Consider the following 21,020-nt stretch of genomic DNA (forward strand, 5'->3'; position numbering starts at 1 on the left):
TATAAAAAAGGTCAAATGTCGCTAAGTCTAGTTAAGGGACCATTCCTTCTTTTAACTGCCTCTTCGGGGAAGGACACATTCTCCTTCCCTGTTCTTTCACAGGTTACCTTCAAAGAACTGATTTCTACTTTCTATGATAAGGTTGAAACTTGACCTTGACCAAATAGATATTTTCCCTTGACTAGCAGCTTTGCCAGGATCTCCTAAATAAACCATTTGCCTCAAGAGTAATGGACTCCATGTTTCTCTCTTTTTAGTAACAGAGAGGTTTGGAAGAATTGTGAAAACAATAAAATAGCTTCAAAGAATTAATTTTTGTGGTCTAAACTTTAGAACATGTAGGTTATTTTAAAAACACAAAATAAGCTCTAAATTTTATCGTTCTTTTTGTTATTATGTGTTCATGTTTTTCTATCTCTTTTCTTTTCCTTTATTTATTTATTATTAATTAATTCATTTATTTTTGGTTATTTTATTTAAGACATTGTCTCATTATGTAACACAGATAAATTCAGAACTCACTGTGCAGCCTATTCATGCTGACTTCAAATGTGTAGGGATCTGATGTGGGATTCCCCTCTGTATGCTATGAATATCATTGTTTAATAAAGAAACTGCTTTGAGCCTATAGCAAAGATACAGGGGAACAGAACTAGGTGGGGAAAACTAGATGGAATGCTAAGAGAATGGAAGCGGAGTCAGAGAGAAGCCATGAAGTTGCTGCCGGAGAGAGATATGCTGAAACTTTGCTGGTAGGTCACGACCTTGTGGTGCTGCACAGATTAATGGAGCTGGGTTACATAAATATGTAAGAGTTAGCCAATAAGAAGCTAGACCTAATGGACCAAGAGTTGGTCTAAATAATACAGTTTCTGTTGATTATTTCGGTTCTGAGCAACAGGAAGCAACAAGCGGCTCTCCTCCACAAAATTGGTGCCAATGTGGTTGACTAAAATCTACTTAAAACCTTAGAAGGCATAAGATGGCATCTCAAAGTTGTTTTGATTTGCATTTCCCTGATCGCTAAGGAGGTTGAGCATGACTTTAAGTGTCTTTTGGCCATTCGAATTTCTTCTGTTGGAAATTCTCTGTTCAGTTCAGTACCCCATTTTTTAATTGGGTTAATTAGAGTTTTAGTGTCTAGTTTCTTGAGTTCTTTGTATATTTTGGAGATCAGACCTTTGTCTGATGAGGGGTTGGTGAAGGTCTTCTTCCAGACAGAAGGTTGCCTTTTTGTCTTACTGACAGTGTCCTTTGCTTTACAGAAGCTTCTCAGTTTCAGAAGGTCCGATTTATTCATTGTTGCTCTTATTGTCTGTGCTACTGGGTTTCTACCTAAGAAGTGGTCTCCTGTGTCCATGTCTTGTAGACTACTTCCCATTTTCTCTTCTGTCGGGCTCAATGTGGTCAAATTAAAATTGAGGTCTTTAATCCATTTGGACTTGAGTTTTGTGTATGGTGATAGATAAGGATCTATTTTCATTCTTCTACAGGTTGACATCCAGTTATGTCAGTACCATTTGTTAAAGGTGCTTTCTTTCTTCCATTCTATAGTTTTAGCTCCTTTGTCGAAAATCAGGTGTTCATAGGTTTGTGGATTAAGGTCTGGGTCTTCTATTTGATTCTATTGGTCAACATTTCTGTTTTTGTGCCAATACCAAGCAGCTTTTCATTACTGTAGCTCTGTAATAGAGTTTGAAGTCAGGCATGGTAATGCCTCCAGAAGTACTTTTATTGTATAGGATTGTTTTGGCTATCCTGGGTGTTTTGTTGAGCCATATACATTTTATTACTGCTCACTCAAGGTCTGTGAAGAATTTCGCTGGGATTTTGATCGGGATCACACTGAATCTATAGATTGCTTTTGGAAGAATTACCATTTTTACTATGTTGATCCTCCCAATCCAAGAGCATGGGAGATTCTTCCATTTTCTGGTATCCTCTTCAATTTCTTTCTTCAGAACCTTAAAGTTCTTTTCAAAAAGATCTTTCACTTCCTTGGTTAGAGTTACCCCAAGGTACTTTATGGTATTTGTGGCTATCCTGAAAGATGATGTTTCTCTGATTTCCCTCTCTGTATCTTTGTTCTTTGTGTATAGGAGGGCAACTGATCTTTTGAAGTTGATCTAGTATCCTGCCACAGTACTAAAGCTGTTGATCAGCTGTATGAGTTCTCTGGTAGAGTTTTTGGGGTGGCTTATGTACACTATCATTACACCTGTCATAATAGCTAAAATCAAAAACACCAATGTAGCCTATGCTGGAGAGGATGTGGAGTGAGGGGAACATTCATCCATTGTTGGTGGGAATGCAAACTTGTGCAGTCACTTTGGAAATCAGTGTGGCGGTTTCTCAGGAAACTGGGAGTCAACCTACCTCAGGATCCAGCTTTCCACTTTTGGGAATATACCCAAGAGATGCCCTATCATACTACAAAAGCATTTGTTCAACTATGTTCATAACAGCACTATTTGTAATAGCCAGAACCTGGAAACAACCTAGGTGCCCCTCAATAGAAAAATGGTTAAAGAAGGTGTGGAACATATACATATTGGAGTTTTACTCAGTGATAAAAAAAACAATGACATCTTGAATTCTGCATGCAAATGGATGGAAATAGAAAATGCTTTACTGAATGAGGTAAAACAGACCCAAAAAGAGGAATATATCATCACTCATAAGTGGATTCTAGCCCATAATTAAAGGACATTGAGCCTATAAGTAGTGATCCTAGAGAAGTTAAATAAGAAGGTGAAAATCATATAGTTTTCCTCCTTGATATTGGAAGTAGACAAGATTGCCAGGCAAAACTTGGATGCACGGGGGTATAGGGGTAGATGTAGGGAGAGATGGGTAGAGAGAAGGGAGAAGGGGAGGATTCAGGAGAGCTTGGGGGAATGGGATGGGTGGGATGGAGGAAGGGTGGATATGGGAGCAGGGAAGTAAATACCTTAATTAAGGGAGCCATTTTAGGATTTGCAAGAGACTTGTCTCTAGAGGGGTTCCCAGTTCCAAAGAGACGTCCCCAGATTGTTCCTTTGGCAGCAGAGGAGAGGGTTCCTGAACTGGCCTTGTCCCATAGCCACACTGATAAATATCTTGCATATCACCATAGAACCTTCATCTGGCTATGGATGGAGATAGAGACAGAGACCCACAGTGGAGCACTGGACTGAGCTTCCAAGGTCCAAATGAGGAACAGAAGGAGGGAGAACATGAGCAAGGAAGTCAGGACAACGAGAGGTGTGTCCACCCACTGAGATGGAGGGACTGATCTAATGGGAGTTCACCAAGGCCAGCTGGACTGGGGCTGACCGAGCAAGTGATCAAACCGGACCCTCTGAATGTGGCTGTCAATGAGGGCTGACTGAGAAGCCAAGGACAATGGCACTGGGTTTTGATTCTACTGCATGGACTGACTTTGTGGAAGCCTGGTTTGTTTGGATGCTCACCTTTATAGACCTGGATGGAGGGGAGAGGACCTTGGACTTCCCATGGGCCAGGGAACCCTGACTGCTCTTAGGACTTGAGAAGGAGGGGGAGGTTGGGAAGGGGAGGGAAAAGAGAGGCGATGAAGAGGTGGAAATTTTTAATAAATGAATAAATAAAAAAATAAAAAACAAAAAACAAAACAAAACCTTAGAGGGCTTGAAAAGGAATTGTAGACACAAAAATATAGAGTTTAACACAGCTTCTTGCTGTTTGTTGATGGCATGCTGCAGCTCCCTTAAGAGAGTTTTTCCTGACTCAGCAGCAGTAGAAAAAAAGCAGCACTGTTTAACAAGGTCAGTTTGCTGGACCATGCTGCAAGCATGACCTCTGGCTCTTTTGGGAGACCAAGTATTTGGATGGGGTTTGTGAACAGCCTGCTGTGATTTTACTTGATGGTAACTTTCACCCAACTGAGTGCCTGGAAGTGGGGCAGTGTGCATGGCTCTCAGAGACTGCAAGCAACTCTGCCATGCTGGAATGGGTAGGGCAAGCAGACAATGCCATATTACTCCTAGCAATGCATAGCTTAAATTTTTAAGAAGCACTTAGCATTTTAAGAAGCTGTCCTGGTCAGAAAAGACTTATAGATACACAATAAAAACAGATTCAGACATAAAAGACCTCTAAATGGGTCACAGTATTAGATAAATGTATGTAGGCTTGGAAGAGAGAAGAAAAAAAGCACAAAGAGTTATAATAAGAAGTAAATGTTTTTTTAAAAAAAAATAAAACAAAGTCTTTACAAAGCCAGAGTACAGAAAGTCATAGATTAAAGGAATAAAGATAATAAAATAAACATTACACTTGTAGAAAAAGTAATAGAGTAAAACAAGCCATGGAAAGGTGGAAAATTCACAAAGAGTATGGATTATGTATATTATTCTGTTTTCTTTGAATTTTTGAGTGCAGAGAGGTATTTGACTGAGAGATATCTTGACTGCTAAGCTAAGCCAACATATATATTTCAAAGGTATCTTGATTTCAAAATATGAATCTAAGAATATGTTGCTTTGGAAAAGAGGTTCTTCTTTTGTTTCCACAAAGGATGAGAACCTGTGGATTGATTCCAGGCTTATGTGGTTTGATGAACCAAAAGCCACTGAAAGGTTGCCATAGAAGAACCTTCAAAAAATTACTTCACCCAATAAACAGCAGGAAGAAGTTTGAGCAGAACAGCACCCATATTCCCAAATACTGTCTATAAATGTTTATTTACATTCAAAGGGGGATATGCTATAGAAATGAATAATTTGCTTTGATAAGGATCTTGTTTTATTTATACAAATTTAAGATAAATTTTGTTATACTGTGTACATATATTTCTGATCATGATTAGGGTATTGTGTTTTTACTATTTATTTACAATATAAATTATAATTAAGAAATATGGATTAATAGATAGTCATCTAAATTAGTCAAGCTTATAGTCATGTTAGTTAGATTTTGTACATGTATAGAGATGTTTTTCAGGTGAATAGGCATTCTTCAAATCTTTCAAAGACTACAGGAAAGAACTTAGAACTTTTCATGACAATGAGGCACATCTGCTCCTGGCAATATCAATTTATTTCACGAGGAAGATGGGCATTGGGAAGGCTCCTTAGGGAGTTGGTTGGCCATTTGGGCAAGAAACTGATCTTGCCTGGACTGCTTGATAAACTGGACATGCAAGACCCAAAAAGAAATTACTGCTGAACTTGCCTAAAGGTGAGACAGTACTTCCAGGTTCCTGCTACATGAAAGAGTTTGCCAAACATTCTGCAGGACACAGATAATGTGATGGACAAGCTGACAATATAGGTGGAACTGTCTTTGAAATTTCCTGCCTCATGGAAAAGTCTGCTGAATATTATGGACCTGTAGGCTGAAGATGGATGCCCCAATGAAAGAGAAGAACTTTGAGTGACTGTCCAGGCAGCGAGATGTCTCTGTCACTTTTAGAGTTTTGAAAGTTGCTTACAATGTAATTCTTGTTTACTTAGATAATATTATATCCTTCTGGAGTCTTTGATGGAGTTGAAAAATTGATAGTAATAAAATAATTTATACTTAATTATAATTAGAGATAAAATAGATACAAATAATATAATTGTAATTCATGCTTGATACCTGTTTTGTTATATGTAATTTTGCTATGCTAAAGTTAAAACCTTCATTTTCATTTAAACAAACAAGGGAGGGTGGTGTGGGATTCCCCTCCGTATACTGTGAATATTATTGGTTAATAAAGGAACTGCTTTGGGCCTATAGCAAAGCTATAGGGGAACAGAGCTAGGTGGGGAAAGCTAAATGGAATGCTGGGGAAAGGGAGGTTGTGTCAGACAGACACCATTGAACCAGCGCCAGAGACAGATGTGTTGAAACTTTGCTGGTAGGCCACGACCTTGTGGTGATGCACAGATTAATGGAGATGGGTTACATTAATATGTAAGAGTTATCCAACAAGTACCTAGAGCTAATGGGTCAAGAGGTGACTTAAATAATACAGTTTCTGTGTGATTATTTTGGTTCTGAGCAGCAGGAACCAACAAGTGACTCTCTTCTCTTACAAGGATCCTCCTGCCTTAGCCCCTCTCTATGAGTATAACAGTCATAAAACCCTCACCTGGTTAATGGTTTTGCCTTTGCCTTATTTCTGTATTGACTTCTTCATTTCCTCATTTCTTTTCCCTCCCCCTTTTCTCTTCCTCCCTCTGCTTTTTATTTGCTTTTGATTGTCTTTTAACTGTAATGGAATTAACCTTCTGGTAAATAATAGGTACAACATCATGGATGGAATTTGAAAAACCAACATCCTCTCCAGTCTTTGTACTTTAAGCACAGTCAGAAAAAAAGCCTCAGTTTGTACTGTCTACTTCAGTGGCTCTCTGGAGGTACATTGTTTCCACAGCTCTGTGGAGTCATATGTGTTCAAGGTCATTTCCTCTCTTTCTGAGTCATTCTTGTGTAAGTGAAAGCAGGTGTGGCTTACCTAGTGTATGGCCTTCACCTTCCCAAGACCAGAGCTAAAGTCTTAAGGAACAATTGAAAATTCAGAACTTAGTCACATCCTGGAGATTATGAGAAACTGCAGGCTGTGTTCCCACTAACAAATACTTCTTTGCAGACTCTTAAATTCTTCAGGAGTGAGCATGTGAAAGAGTGAAAAAGAGCTGTGGCATCCTTTATACTTCCCTTTTGTCAAGGGTTATGTAACACTAGACATATCGAGGAAATTTTTAGGTCCTCTTGTACATATTATACTCTCAGGAAATACAAATAGCAATTTTACTTATGGCAGTGCAAGATTAGAAACTTCCAACTTCTTTTGATAATTTTATGATATATTGGTTAGAAACAAGCAAAAATTAAGCTTAGGTGAGTGAGAATTTACTAAGTAAACAGTAATTAGACCTCTCTTCATGGAAAACCAGGGTCTTGGTAGGGTGTTTATGATGCTGTGTGGGTGGCTGTGCAGTCCACCATACCTGTGAGTCAAGAGTACTTCCATTCTAACCATTCAGCTGTCACCACTCCAAAAGATAGATGAATAAGCTATTTTTACATATTAAACTTAGTGTGTATGTTGACATTTGAAGTCATAACATCTGCTTTTTGAACTCTGAAACTTTATAGGGAAATGATTTTTAAAGAGCTGAAACTTATATCAGTAAGAACAGGGTAGTAGTCAGTACTGAGACAGGATCCAAACTTATATTAATTAATTCAAACCCAGTACCCTTCCTCATTGAATTCTAATGACTTCTTGCCAACTCAGGGTTCTTGATTTTGTACTCTTTTATTTTTACTTCCTGTTTCTTTCTCATTCTAAATTCTCATATCAAGTGACATTAACATCTACCTACTTGGAAAAACAAGTACTAAGAATTAGTAATCATAAAATGTGTGACAGCACTACAAAAAGTTCTCGCCTTTCTGGAGGAGCATGATGTGCAGACAGGAGTTCTTCTGAGGCTTAGTTATAGATGAGAGGTACCCGTAAGCCTTCCAGCCCTCAAAGAGCAGAGACTGAGACAGATGTCAGTAGGATGTCTTTGGTGCTGAACCAGACCAGCTTCTGACGGTGAGAACCAAATGGAAGACTAGTGTAGCATTCTCCCTCCAGTCTCCTGTTTCACATATAGACAATATCAGGAATGGAAGCTTTCACTAACTGCTTAACAGAACAATATTATTCTGGAATAGACTATTTAATCTCTCCTTGTATCTAAATAGAAAGCAGTTCAATTTTTAAAATTCTTACCATCATCGCACATTTCTGATGCAAGACATTTTCTACGTAATCTTAGCATAATGAGAGAATGGAAATATGAGAATAACAAACATATTTTTTGAAAAAATAGTAATTACTATTTACTTCCAGGATTAGTAGAATTGATGTTCAAATACAAAAAAAAATAAGTAAAGAAGACATAAAGAACCAGATGAACGTTTTTTTATTCTCACCACAAGTTAACATTTGCTGAGCCTCTTCTGCCTGCCATTATCATTAGGCTATTGAGGGGATGAGTGACATTTCCTACCTGGAAGAACATGGATAAAATCCATGCCTTGATTTTCAGCTGGGTGGAAACTGCTGTCTAATCTCAAAGTTAAATAACAAGAAACACAATGTCATTTCTGTGACTATGCAGTATTTGAGTTTCAAGTCATCAGTCAGTGAACACCCAGCGAATTGCCTTTAAAGCAATGAGTTCCGCTTTATTACGTACTAGTGCTTGCAAATCTCAGAGGCGTTCAGTTCGTGGGCACCTTTTAAAAATTAGATATGTAATCAATGTATATTCCCTCCATTCTGGTTAGATTTTTTTATGATTATCACTGTTGCTACCTTTGTGTTATGAACTTATCAATCTTTCAGGTGTATTTATTATAATATAAAAGTGACTGACTGATGTCTGTCAATTTTGTTTCTTTCTGAAGGTTTTCACTTGAACTTTGAACCTGCACCTGAAGCAGTTACATTCTGTAAGTATTCTTTTCAAAACCCAGCCAGAATAATGCCATACAAACACTTAGGTATTTGTCCACATTCTAAAATGGTGTTAATGAATTTATATAAGTGATCACAAATTCGAATCCCAAACTGGATGATGTTGCAGACTTCATAGCCCCGCTTCTGCGGTACTTAGAGAAGTTGGCAAGGGTCAATATCCACATCATTAACTCCAATACCTTCTCTCTTGTTTAGCATTAAACCTAGGAATCAGTTCTTTTTTATTTTGCTTTCTTCTCATATACAAAACTTCTACATTTACTTAAATAAACATTATTTTAAATCAGGCATGCATCTCTTTATATTAATTAAAGAACATCTTCTCAAGTATATTTTACATTTGGAAAGCTTAATGGCAAATTTAAAAAAAGATATAAGGGAAATGGACAGTTAAAATAAGTGGAACAAGATTGTCTCCTAGGGGCTTAGTTGTAGTGGGTGCCAAATGAAAGTGTTAGTTAAGAAATGTTCAAGCCTTTTTGAGTTATGGTAAAATTGAAACAATGCTGAAAAGTAATAGCCTCTTATACAGTTAATTATTCATTTCCATATTCTAGTGAGTTACTTATGCCAAAACTCCTTATGATTTAATATTATCCAAAATTTTTATTCATTCATCTAACTAATGTTTATTAAGTGACTAAAATGCCATTATTCAGTATCGTAAGTGTGAGGTTATTGCTATGAATAGGATGGACAAAAATATTCACTCAGGGGATTACAATTCAGATTTAAAATTATGTGTTCTAAATTTAACCAAATACACCATTTCCTACAATGTGACTCTATTATAGATCACTCAAATCAGTTAGTTACTTTTGCTTACAAAATGAGGTGTTTTTCCATCTAACAGGTGAAATAGTTTCCCTATAAAACATGTCTCTTTGCTCTAATTAAACACAGAATTCATTTTACCAGGTCATCTGCTTCTCTTGTTAAAAAGGTACAGCCCACAAGCTTTGCATGGCTCCTCCAAAAAAAACCCAAACATTAATTACAAGAAACAAAGAACAATCTCATGCTGTATCATACAAGTTAAACAAAATCACTGAAGTAATCCATCCTGGTTCTTATTTGCCAATATAGAAACATATGGGAAGAAAATCAAAGAATAGCTCTCCCAGTTATAATGATCCATTTACAAATAGAATGTTTAGAAAGCTAGAATGGTCAGTGCTTTTATTCCAGTGTAATCATCGCAAAAGGAAAAAAAGACAATTCGAAGTTGAGATTTACAACTTACTAGATACATGTTCTCCTGCAATTCATCTAAAGTCTTGAAGCCGTGGTTCCCACACCTGTAAAATAGATCCTGGACATATTCTAGCATGCAGCGCTGTTTCAGATGTCACAGGAAGTATTTGCCTTATATTGCCAACTGAGAATCATAAGTCTGCCCTAAGATACTGCAATATTAAATATTTTCATCTCTTCCTTCTCTAACATTCTACTTTTGTCTATGCATATATAAGAAGAAATTAGTCATGGAAACATCATGACGAAATGATGGTAGAAACAACATGAATTTTTTTTAACAAATGGAAACATCCTTGGGATAATCTCATTTTCTGCTGCTCTAATCTCCAAGGAAAAGTTATTTCCTTGGTCAAGATAGCCAAACTTTCTAAAAGTCTGCATGAAGTTCAGTCTGGCTTCATACACTTCTGTCTTTCCTGTGGGGAAACCACATGGTATATTCAAGTATAGAGACCATCCCTGCTTCGGGACTTCATGAGCAAACATCTCAAAAACAAGCATTGAGGAATAAAGAATTCCCTTTTCAGTGGAGGCACAATCAGATGTCAACTTTAGCAAGACTGATTTTGTCTATTACTTTCATTTGGCAGTGAAATGGTACTACTCTAAGGGTTAAAGCATTTGAGAATTAAGGATTCCTAGATTTCCAACAAAGGATAATGTACAAACTTATATGTATAAAAGTTAAAAAGAAAGAATCTAGTCCCTAGGGGGACTTGAGGCATGGAAATAGTGCAAAGACAAATGATTAGAAAGAAAAAAGACTCCCTGAGTTTTTCAAAAAATCCATATGCCAGGGAGGGAGATCGTGAGCAAAGAAAGCAAAATCAGAATGGGCCTTCATCCGACGATGGATGGAAATAGAGACTGAGACCCACACTGGAGCACTGGAAGTCAGGACCGCGAAGGGTGCATTCACCCACTGATACAAGGGGACTGATCGAATGAGAGTTCACCAAGGCCAGCTGGACTGGGACTTAACGAGCATGTGATCAAACCGGATTCTCTGAATGTGGCTGACATGGGGGCTGACTGAGCCCCCAAGGTCCAAATGAAGACTGAGAAGCCATTGACAATGGCACTGGGTCTTGTTTCCTCTGCATGGACTGGCTTTTTGGGATCCTGGTCTGTTTGAATGCTCACCTTCTTGGACCTGGAGGGAGGGGGGAGGAACTTGGATTTCCCACAGGACAGGAAACCCTAACTGCTCTTGGGAATGGTGAGGGAGGAGGAAAGGGTGTGGGGGGAGTGGGAGGGTATTGGGAGGAGGGGAGGAAGTGGAAAGAGTGTTTTCGGATACTTGAATAAACGAGTCTAACGAAAAAATAAAAAATAAAAGTAAGTATGATCCCTGGGCATATGTCCAAAAAATTCTGTATTTTTCAATGGAGATACTTTCACATATGTTTATTGATGTACTATTTACAATAGGTAAGAAAAATAACAAGCTTTGATGCCCACAATAGATAAATGGATAAAGAAAATTCAGTGCATATATATGGTTGTGTTTTTTAAGCTGTATACAAAAACTAATTAGATGTTATTAATTATCTTTCAAAAGATATATAGATATACACAAAATCAGAAGCAGACTTATTTAAATAAATAGAAATCTCACAGAAAAACAAGTCCATATGTCATGGATCTGGAAAAAGAGATAATGTAATATTCTGAGTCTTGGAAGTCAAGATAGGAAGAAGTAGAATTAGGCTTAAGAATGACATTTTAGGATGGGAACCATTCTGGAGAAGATAAAACACTTGATCTAGATAGGAAAGAAACATTCCTGTCCTAGAGATCCTGTTTTGTTTGCTTCAGCTATGCAGAGAACAGGAGGTTGGGTAGTAAGAAAATTCACACATTTGATAGAGAAGTATACGGTTGTCCAAAAAATATTCAATTTAAAAATCTCTTTCTCCAGGAAAATATTTGCAAGGACTTTAATAGAATGCAATATACTTATTCAAGTGGATGTAATATGTACTATAAATAGTGTTTGTGGAATGAAGCTATGTTATTACATCTCTCCAGATGGCAACCATGATACACATATGAAAAGACACAATTAGTTGCAGAGTCAGATAAAGAGTGATGAGAAAATTGAAGGAAAATGTCTAGGGTTTCTCTGTAGTTTTGGATCCTGTTCTGGAACTAGCTCTTGTAGAACAGGCTGGTCTCAAACTCCTGTTCGAGTGATCCACCTGCCTCTGCCTCCCCAATGCTTAATTAAAGGCGTGTGCCATGACTGCACAGCCTGAAGGTTGTTTTCTAAGGTATGACCTTAACCAAGTTTTAGTACTGGTTGTTAATTCTTACCCCAAACATTATTGATGGGAATATTGTCAGACTTGTAATAAAACACTAAATTGTTGCAGGACAAAAATTATTATTTTGTAATTCATGCTTTAGTAGTTAATTAAGATGGAAATCAAGTGTAACTCTACTTTCAATTCTCCTTCGGATAGATTGTATTTAAATGACTCCATCACCTTTGTAATTAACAAAAATCCATAAGCCATCTAATGAAGTAATTTAAAAAATAAGATAGAGCAGTATAAAGTAAAAGGTGATATGAGGAGTTGCTGAATGAGTCAGAATTGAAAAGAAAAAGAGAAAGAGAGAAAATAAAAATAAGGGAAATTTGGAATTTTACTTGGCATATTTCTACTTGATCAAAATAATACTAATTTTGATTTATTAGGACTACAGGTAAAGAAGACATTTTATCCTCACTTTAATTATGTTTTAGATATAACTCCTTGCTGATTCTAATCGCCTATATTATTAAATCACCTGTGTCCAACTGATGAGAACATTTCTCTAACTTTAACTCTATTTACCATATTGGAGATTTCTAAAGATGCAAACGAACTCTTCTCATCTAAATTAAAACATCTGTTTGTTGCATCTGTTTCTCCTTTCTATTTTAATTTTAAAATTCATTTTACATAGCAACCACAGTTCCCTATCTTCTCCTTCTCCTTCTCTTTCTCCTCCCATTCTCTTTCTCCAGCATCTATTCCTCAGACAGGATAAGGCCTCCCATGGGGAGTCAACAAAGTCTGGCCTATTCAATTGGGGCAGGACCAAGTCCCTCCTCCTCTTATCAAGGCAGAGCAAGGTTTGTATCTAACTATAAAGAACGGTTCCAAAATGTCAGTACATGCACCATGGATAAATACATGCCTTTCTGCCATGGGTCCCACAACCAGACCAAGCAATACAATTGTCACCCACATTTAGAGGACTTAGTTCAGTCTCATACAGGTTCCTACCAGTCAGTCCAGAGTCCATGAGTTCCCAGTAATTCAGGTTAGCCATATCTGTGGATTTTCCCATCTTCATCGGCTTCTCTAGACTTAATTATTTTAATGTTAAATATAATACTTCTATGATATCACAAATACAATATCATTTTATAGCAGATGACAATACAACAATCAGACCAGGTTATAATGATCAATCCTTTAATATGATACATGACTTTCTCTCATAATATTTTTAATAGTAATTTCTCTCTTCTGAAGATCTGCCTCTTGACTGCACAGTCTCATCTTTATCAGATCACAGGATATATTTTTATCTCAGCAACATGGGACAGAAAACTATATTTCTCGAGCAGAAGAACAATAAAACACAATTAGTAGAATACGAACAACTGATGACAATGGCTGTGTGGAGCTACAAGATCATGATCCAAAGCCAGAAACAATGCCTTGGCCAATTCATTACCTGCCTCTGTGTTTTAGTTAAAATCCTGTGGCAGAAACTCAAAAACTGCTTACCGGGATTAATTTTAATAATAGTTATTACAATACTGTCAAATCCTGTATTTTCTTCGGATGCCTTTTCCACAGCCTTCCATGACCCATAGTGCATATCAAAGAACATGTCATTCTGAGTGCCTACTTTGCCATTAATTCCATTTATCTCACCTTTCCCCTTAACAAATTCATTTCAAAATTAATTTCATACCTCTTCATGGACCTCCTATCCTATACCTGTGATTATTCCTTAAATAACTACTTTGATTCTTAGAAAAGTGCACCCCTGCCTATCACTGGGCATAGTGACATGCCCAGACCACTATCCAGCATGTGCAATGGACTCATGTGGAAGATGTCTGTAGACAGAAGTTTCTGTCCTACCTGGTCCCACAGTCATTCAGTTCCAAATAAACACACAGAGGATAATTTTAATTATAAACTATTGGCCTATTGCTCAGGCTTGTCAATACCTATCTCTTACATTTTAAATTAGCACTTAATTTTTATTTATGTCTAGCCATGTGACTTGGTACCTTATCTTGGTGAGGTATTATCATCTTGCTTCCTCTTCATCTAGCTAATGATTGCATCTCTGCCTTTCCTCTTTCCAGAGTTCTCCTAGTCTGGTTGTCCCTCATAAACTTCCTGCCTGGCTACTAGCAAATCAGCATTTTATTTAACTAGTATAAATAACAAATCTTTACGGTGTGCAAGAGTGTTCTCTCACAGCATTTCCCTTTTTTTTCTTTTCAAAACAAGAATTCTGAATCTAAATTGCTTTTCTTAACTTTTTTCCTCACCATTATCCATCACAACTTGTAACCAACTCTCTAAACAAAGACAAACATTCATAATTCATTTTTGGGGAATGTGGGCATAGTTTTCTAGGCTACTTCATGTTGACTGGAAGTACTGATAATCTTATGGGAACCCAAAGAAAATGTAGAATTATGATCAAGTCCTGACTAGAGTGTTCTGTGAGCCTGGATCATTTCAGCCAAAAGTCTTGAAGTTGTTTTGGATGTACAACATAGAGGAAACTGCAACAGAGCTGCTCTGTAACACTGGATCATCTGGGCTATCTGTTTTCATTGGAGATTTTTCAGGGGGACTTCCTCGAACATACCTTATTTTTCTTAACCCAGAATGAATCTACAGCCTTTCATTTCCTGTGGAAACAAATACAAAACCTCTTTTTCAAAGTAACATATCGTTTTACTTAAATTTTGAAGTCAAGGCATTTTCAAAATATATAGGTTGCATTAATCCAGCAGTGTTTATAATAAAATGTCTTTAGCAGCTGTTGTTCCTTTCTCAGCAAACAATTTAAAGACAACACAATAACATATAATATCCAGAGTCTGTGTATTTTCCATCTTTATGCCACATTTTTTAAAACTCTACTTCTTTTATTTTCATGTTTTAATTGTTTTTTTTTTGAGACAGGGTTTCTTTGACTGTCCTAGAACTTACTCTGTAGATCCTTCTGTCTCTGTCTCCCAAGTGCTGGGATTAAAGGCATGTGCCATCATGTTTGGCCTCAAACTCACAGAGATTTGTTGCTACATAAATCTAAATTCCAACTTCTGCCCCAGAGACCAACACCTGAATAATTCTATTGGGAGACAAAAAGGCCCCAGTTCCAGTCCTGTTAATATCCAAGCCAGCTCAGAGAAGTCAGAGATTGAAGTCATTTGTCCATTGTCCCTTGAGTCACCAACTTCACTTTCATTTCCTCAAAATCATTTATCTCTTTTTTTCATAAAAAGGGATGAGAGTATTAGGTTACAGGCCTGTCATATACATGCTTGTTTCTTTAAGTGACCAGTCCAGATTTGTACCTAGGAAAAGTAAGTGCACATCCCCTGACCCTCTCTCTCTCTCTCTCTCTCTCTCTCTGTGACCGGGAGTTAAGAAGTCATGTTGGGTTATGACCTCAAAGTACCTTACCCTGAAAGCTACAAAAGACATGTATGGCTCTGCCTAGCACCATGTGTGAAGTCATGTAGACTAAATCACATGGTGTGAAACTTCCTGTCAGCCCCTGAAAACTCACATAAACCAGAATATCCCTTTAGTTCAGGGGATTTCTCGGAGAGTTTGCGCCCTGCCCTTTTTGCCTCTGTGCCCTTAAGACCTTGAGGCAAATTAACTCTCAGGGCTTTGAGCTTTCCCTATCTTGCATTCTGGGCATAACCTTGTCCTTGAGCCAATCTTCAGGAGCATCCTGATATGCTGTGGTCAAAAGCAGAAACCAGACTTTTAAACTGAAGAGGAAGCCAACTTTTACTCTTACCTCTTGAGAGAGGGGCAGTTCTGGTAACTTCTGGATCACTTTAAAAGTCACAATTTTCCACTTTAAGTGCTTTTGTTAGCATATATTAACCATGCAAAAAAAAGCCTTCATATCATTTTAGTGCTTTCCCATAATATATTTATATTATATTCACCCATTCCCATTACTCTTCTGTGTTTCTTTTCTCCTTCACTTAGCCCCCTTTCTATTCACAACTAATCCACTTTCTACTTTCATATCTCTTTATATGAACTTAAGCTCCACTAGGGTTGTTTTTATAGGCATAGGCAAGAATTTTCCAACCCAAAGGTTATGAACCATACCTAAGACTACACTGAAGAAAATCTCTCCCTTCTCACCAACTCTTACTTGTACAAATATTCAAGGCAGCATGGTCCCATAATCCCCTCCCTTCCAAATAGCAAGGTGTTGACAGGTCCAGTCCTGTGCACACAAACCACCTTTATTGTGAGTTCGAGAGTGCAACAGCCATGTCCTTTCTTGTTAGCATTCCTTTTCACTTCCTTTGCTCCTATAATTCTTACAATCTTTCAACATCTTCTTCTGTGATGTGTCTCTAAGCCTTGGAGGAGTGTTTTGGGTGACTAATTGCTTGGTGGTGTGGGAGGCCCTTCTGTTTATGTGTTGCTTTTATTGGTTAATGAATAAAGAAATTTCCTTTGTCTGTTGATAGGGCAGAACTTAGGCAGATGGGGAAAACTGGGCTGAATGCTGGGAGAAGGAAAATGGAAAGAGAGAAGCCTTGGAGCTGCCGGAGACATGCTGAAACTTTGCTGGTAAGTCATGACCTTGTGGTGATGCACAGATTACTAAAAATGCATTAAATGAAGATGTAAGAGTTAGCCAATAAGAAGTTAGAGCTAATGGGCGAAGCTGTGTTTTAATTAATATAGTTTCTGTGTGGCTATTTTGGTTCTGGGTGGGCAGGACAAACAAGCGGCCTCCTCCAACAGCTAGGTATTCAAATTCATTTATTCTCTCTATTTTGACTACTTATAAGCCTCAGCAGTGACCACTGAATTTTGAAAAAAAAAAAAGTAAAAAGGTAACTTCACTGACCAGCGCACATTTCAGCATGATTCTATGGGTATAAGGATAGTCAACTAGAAGACAGTTTGACCAGCACAGCCTGTTCATTAGCAAAACAGGAGCAAAACCTTCTTCACTAGAGTCTGTCTGTGACCTCCCTACTTATGAGCTGTTGTCTGTAACATGAGAGGGCCAGCTTGTTCGGAGTTTTTGTCCTGCCCTGTTCCCCCAGCCTGTTTAGCCCCAAAGAAAATAACACAGAGATTTCTTTAAGTTATAAAGCTGATTGGCCCGTTAGGTCAGGCTTCTTACTGGCTAACTCTCACATCTTGATTAACCCATTGTTCTGATCTATGTTAGCCATGAGGCTCAGTACCTTTTTCAGTGGGGCAGCTCACACCCTGCTGCTTCGGTGATCTGGGCTGGAGTGGGAGGAACCAACTTCCTCCTCCGCAGAATTCTCCTGCTCTTCTTGCATCATTTCCACTTCCTTTCTGGTTTCCCCGCCTACACCTCCTGCCTGGCCAATCAGCGTTTGTTTTAAACATGATTGACAGAATAGAGACAATTCTCCCACACCAGTTGTCCAAATTTGAAGGACCCGATGTGAATTCCCTTCTGTGGACTAGGTATCAAAGCCTATCTGAAAGAGCTGCTTACTCTCATAACAAACTTGCAACTACTGTTCCAGAGGGCTCATCATACCTTGTAGGATGCTGTTGCAAATGGGATCCAGAACTGGGTGATATCATGGATGGCAATTCTCCTCCCACAAGCTTAAATATACCTTCTTGCAATGACTACTCAGCAGAGCGGGAACTATTGGCCCAACTCCAGTTAGATTTCTTTCCTAGAACCAAGATATGTGGTACCTTCAACAGTACTGTTTTACCAACTAGTTTCTGAGGGCAATAAACTGCAGGATATGTAGTAGCTTAGGGATATCTCAGGATAACCACTCCTACAGAGGTAACTTAGGTTTCACACTGATATTTTTGTTTAACCACCTTTGACTTCTAAGATCAGCATTATCCACCCAAACAGTTTATCCCCCATTCAAACTTGTTTTATTTTACCTTTTGAGTAGCTTACTATACTAGGTACTTTTTATTACTATGAAAAAAATACCAAAACAGTTTAAGGAGAATGATTATTTTGGCTTGCAGCTCCAAAGGAATATAGCCCATCATGGCAGGAAGACTGCAATGGGGCAGGTAGTGGCAGCACGGCAGTATGAGCAGTGAGTGGCTGACTGTATTACATCTTCAGTCACTGAGCAGAGAATGAACAGGAATCGGTGCTCAACTATAAATTTCAAGGCCTATTTCTAGGGACCCACTTTCTCCCATGTAGCTCTGCCTCTTAAAGGTTCTATATCTTCCTAAAGAGCACCATCAGCTGAGAATCAAGTGTCCAAATGTGAGGCTAGGAGGCACTATTTCACCCTTAAATCACTTCCCTTACCAACTATCAGGTTTTAATATGGCTTCTCATACTTCATTAGTTTTGGTTGATCCTCTTCCCAAGACCACGAAAGAGGGTCTTTGTAGATCCCAGTAGCTATGCTGTTTCATTTTGTAAAGTGCCAGAGAGCTGAAACTCTTCCTTTATTTCATCTGTTTTTTTCTTTCAATCCAAACTGGCAACGTCTCAGTTGCTAGAAGTTCACCTTCACATCTGACTTCTGTCAATTGACTGATCAACTCCTAGATTGGTCTCACGGTGTAGTAACATTTCCGTTTTATCTTGCTCTTAGAAGAACACATGTTCTGAGTTTTGCAATGTGGACAGATGGTGAAGTTTTCAAATCAAATTCAGTTTGTTTTGCTTAATAGTTTGTTCTGCTTGTTTCTGTCTTTCTGCTGCTTACTATACACAGTAAGACAGACCACTTCCTTAAAACCTCAAGCATACAGGCCCAAATTTCCACAAAACAGTAGTGTAAGTGCACAATGCATCCAAGAAACTTTCTACCTTATAAAAATATTCCCTTCCCCAGTTATGAGTATGTTTTTCATTTGTGTCTTAGACTCACAATGATCACATTTAGTATTCATGTTTACCAACCATCATTTCAAGACACTTTAGACATTTTAAAAGTAGATGAAATACAGGCATGAGAAAAATTGTCTCTTCCAGTTTTTTCCCATACCAAAGACACTTACATATTGGTTAGATATTTCTGAGATACATATGACAACAGCGCCTCACTTCAGAGTACTGAGATCTATTTGTTTATGTCATGACCACAAAGTCTACAAACTTAAACAACATAAATGCATTTTCTCTCAATTGTGGAAGACGGTAGTCAAGGTATTATCAAAAACTTATGTCTGTTAAGGCACTTTATCTTACATTTAGATGTGTGCCCCTTCGGTGTATCATTCATTCTCTGGCCTTTTCTCTATGTGCCTATGTTCCTGGACCTAATGATCAATCTTTCCTTATAGATGCAAATGTATTATGTTTCACAACCACACAAATGACTCATTTAACATTAATTACCTAAGTCCCTTGTCTACAAATACAGTCCTACTATTAAGACTCCAGTATACACATTTTGGAGGAACACATATCAATTCATAATTCCCACTCTACCCTGGATTATTGATTACAGATCCTTTATTATAAACAGTAGATGCTAGCCACAACACATTACAAATCATGGATTATATGTGTAAGATGTGAGTGTCAGGCTGCTTTCATTTGAGCTAATTCTCAATGAAGTTGGACAGCATATAACCTGTGACGTCATAATCCTTGGGTATAGTCTACACTTCAAAGAACTGAAGAAATTAATGAAAAACAAACCACAGGAGATCAAAAAAATCAAAGGTACTCCAGGAACTTCAAAAGCAGAAATAAATAGAGTCTTTTCTGTTGACTTCCTCAGGTTCTCTGGTCATTTCAGTTTTTATGTTTCTCCAATTAAGATAAAAGGAGGATGAAAGAGTTTGATTTATCTTGGATCATGAAAAGATCATTTTGTAATGAGTGGTCAAAAACCTCAGTGGTCAGTCATATCAACCCTCTCATCAATGGGCCATGAAAGGCCTCCAAAGATAGACTGAGGTACTCTAAACAACAGAACTAGACTCTAGGTAGGCAAAGGAACCCAAAAGGCAAAGAAAATGAGTGTGAGGAACAGAAGCCATACTCTGACAGTCTGACTTGATTTCATGCCTTCACACAGCTTCTATGACCAATCAGGTTCCTCATCTGATCTGGAAATGGAGACATTCTACCACTGTATCATGAAAATACTTGCTTACAGGTCAGTATCTACTACTTTTTAAAATGTTTAAATTCAGTTTATGTACCAAACATAGTTCCCCCTCCCTCCCCTTCTCATGTGCTGATCTCCTCCTCCCACTCACCCTTCCCTTTCTTTCATCTACTTCTCAGAGAAGATAAGGCCTCCCATGGGAAGTCAACAAAGTGTGGCATATCAAGTTAAGGCAGAGCCAAGTCCTTTCTCCTTGTATCAAGGCTGAGTATGGTATCCCACCATATCAAATTGGATCCAAAAAGTCAGACATGCAGCATGTATAAAACCAGGTCCCACTGTCAGGAACCCAACAAAGAGACCAAGTCACATAATTGTCACCCACATTCAGAGGGCCTAGTTCAGTCCCATGTAGGCTCCCCAGCTGTCAGTCCAGAGTCCATGAGCTCCCACTTGCTCAGGTCAGCTATATCTGTAAGTTTCCTCATCATGATCTTGACACCCCTTGCTCATATAATCCCTCCTCCCTCTCTTTAACTGGACTCCAGGAGCTCGGCCCAATGCTTGACTGTGTTTTTGTGCATCTGCTTTCCTCTGTTATTGGATGAAGGTTCTATGATGACAATTAGAATAGTCACCGGTCTGATTACAGGAGAAAGCCAGTTCAGATACCTTCTCCATTATTGCTAGAAGTCTTAGCTGGGATCATTCTTGGGTATTCCTTGATGTTTCCCTAGTGAGAGGTTTCTCCTTAACTCCATAATGGCCCCTCTATCAAATTATCTCTTTTATTTCTCTCCCTCTGTGTCCCTCCCCCAATTCAATTATCCCATTCCCTCGTTTTCATATCCCTCTTACCCTTCCCTCTTTTCCCCCTTTCTCAGTTTACTCAGGAGATCTTAAGGTCATTCATGCTTGTCCCTCTTAGGGTCCTCC

General features: G+C 38.1%; 1 long non-coding RNA gene across 1 annotated transcript; it reads left to right on the forward strand.

Moving 5' to 3' along the window:
* Positions 1 to 5,078: 5,078 nt before the first annotated feature.
* LOC148122245 (uncharacterized) lies at positions 5,079 to 20,133 on the forward strand. The gene is made up of 4 exons (XR_015737617.1): positions 5,079 to 5,199; positions 8,416 to 8,460; positions 16,503 to 16,605; positions 20,052 to 20,133. It is a non-coding gene; the product is annotated as an uncharacterized LOC148122245 (long non-coding RNA).
* The last annotated feature ends 887 nt before the right edge of the window (positions 20,134 to 21,020 follow it).

This window comes from Myodes glareolus, chromosome 4 (assembly GCF_982192425.1).
Source record: "Myodes glareolus chromosome 4, mMyoGla1.1, whole genome shotgun sequence".
NCBI classification, from domain to species: Eukaryota; Metazoa; Chordata; class Mammalia; order Rodentia; family Cricetidae; genus Myodes; species Myodes glareolus.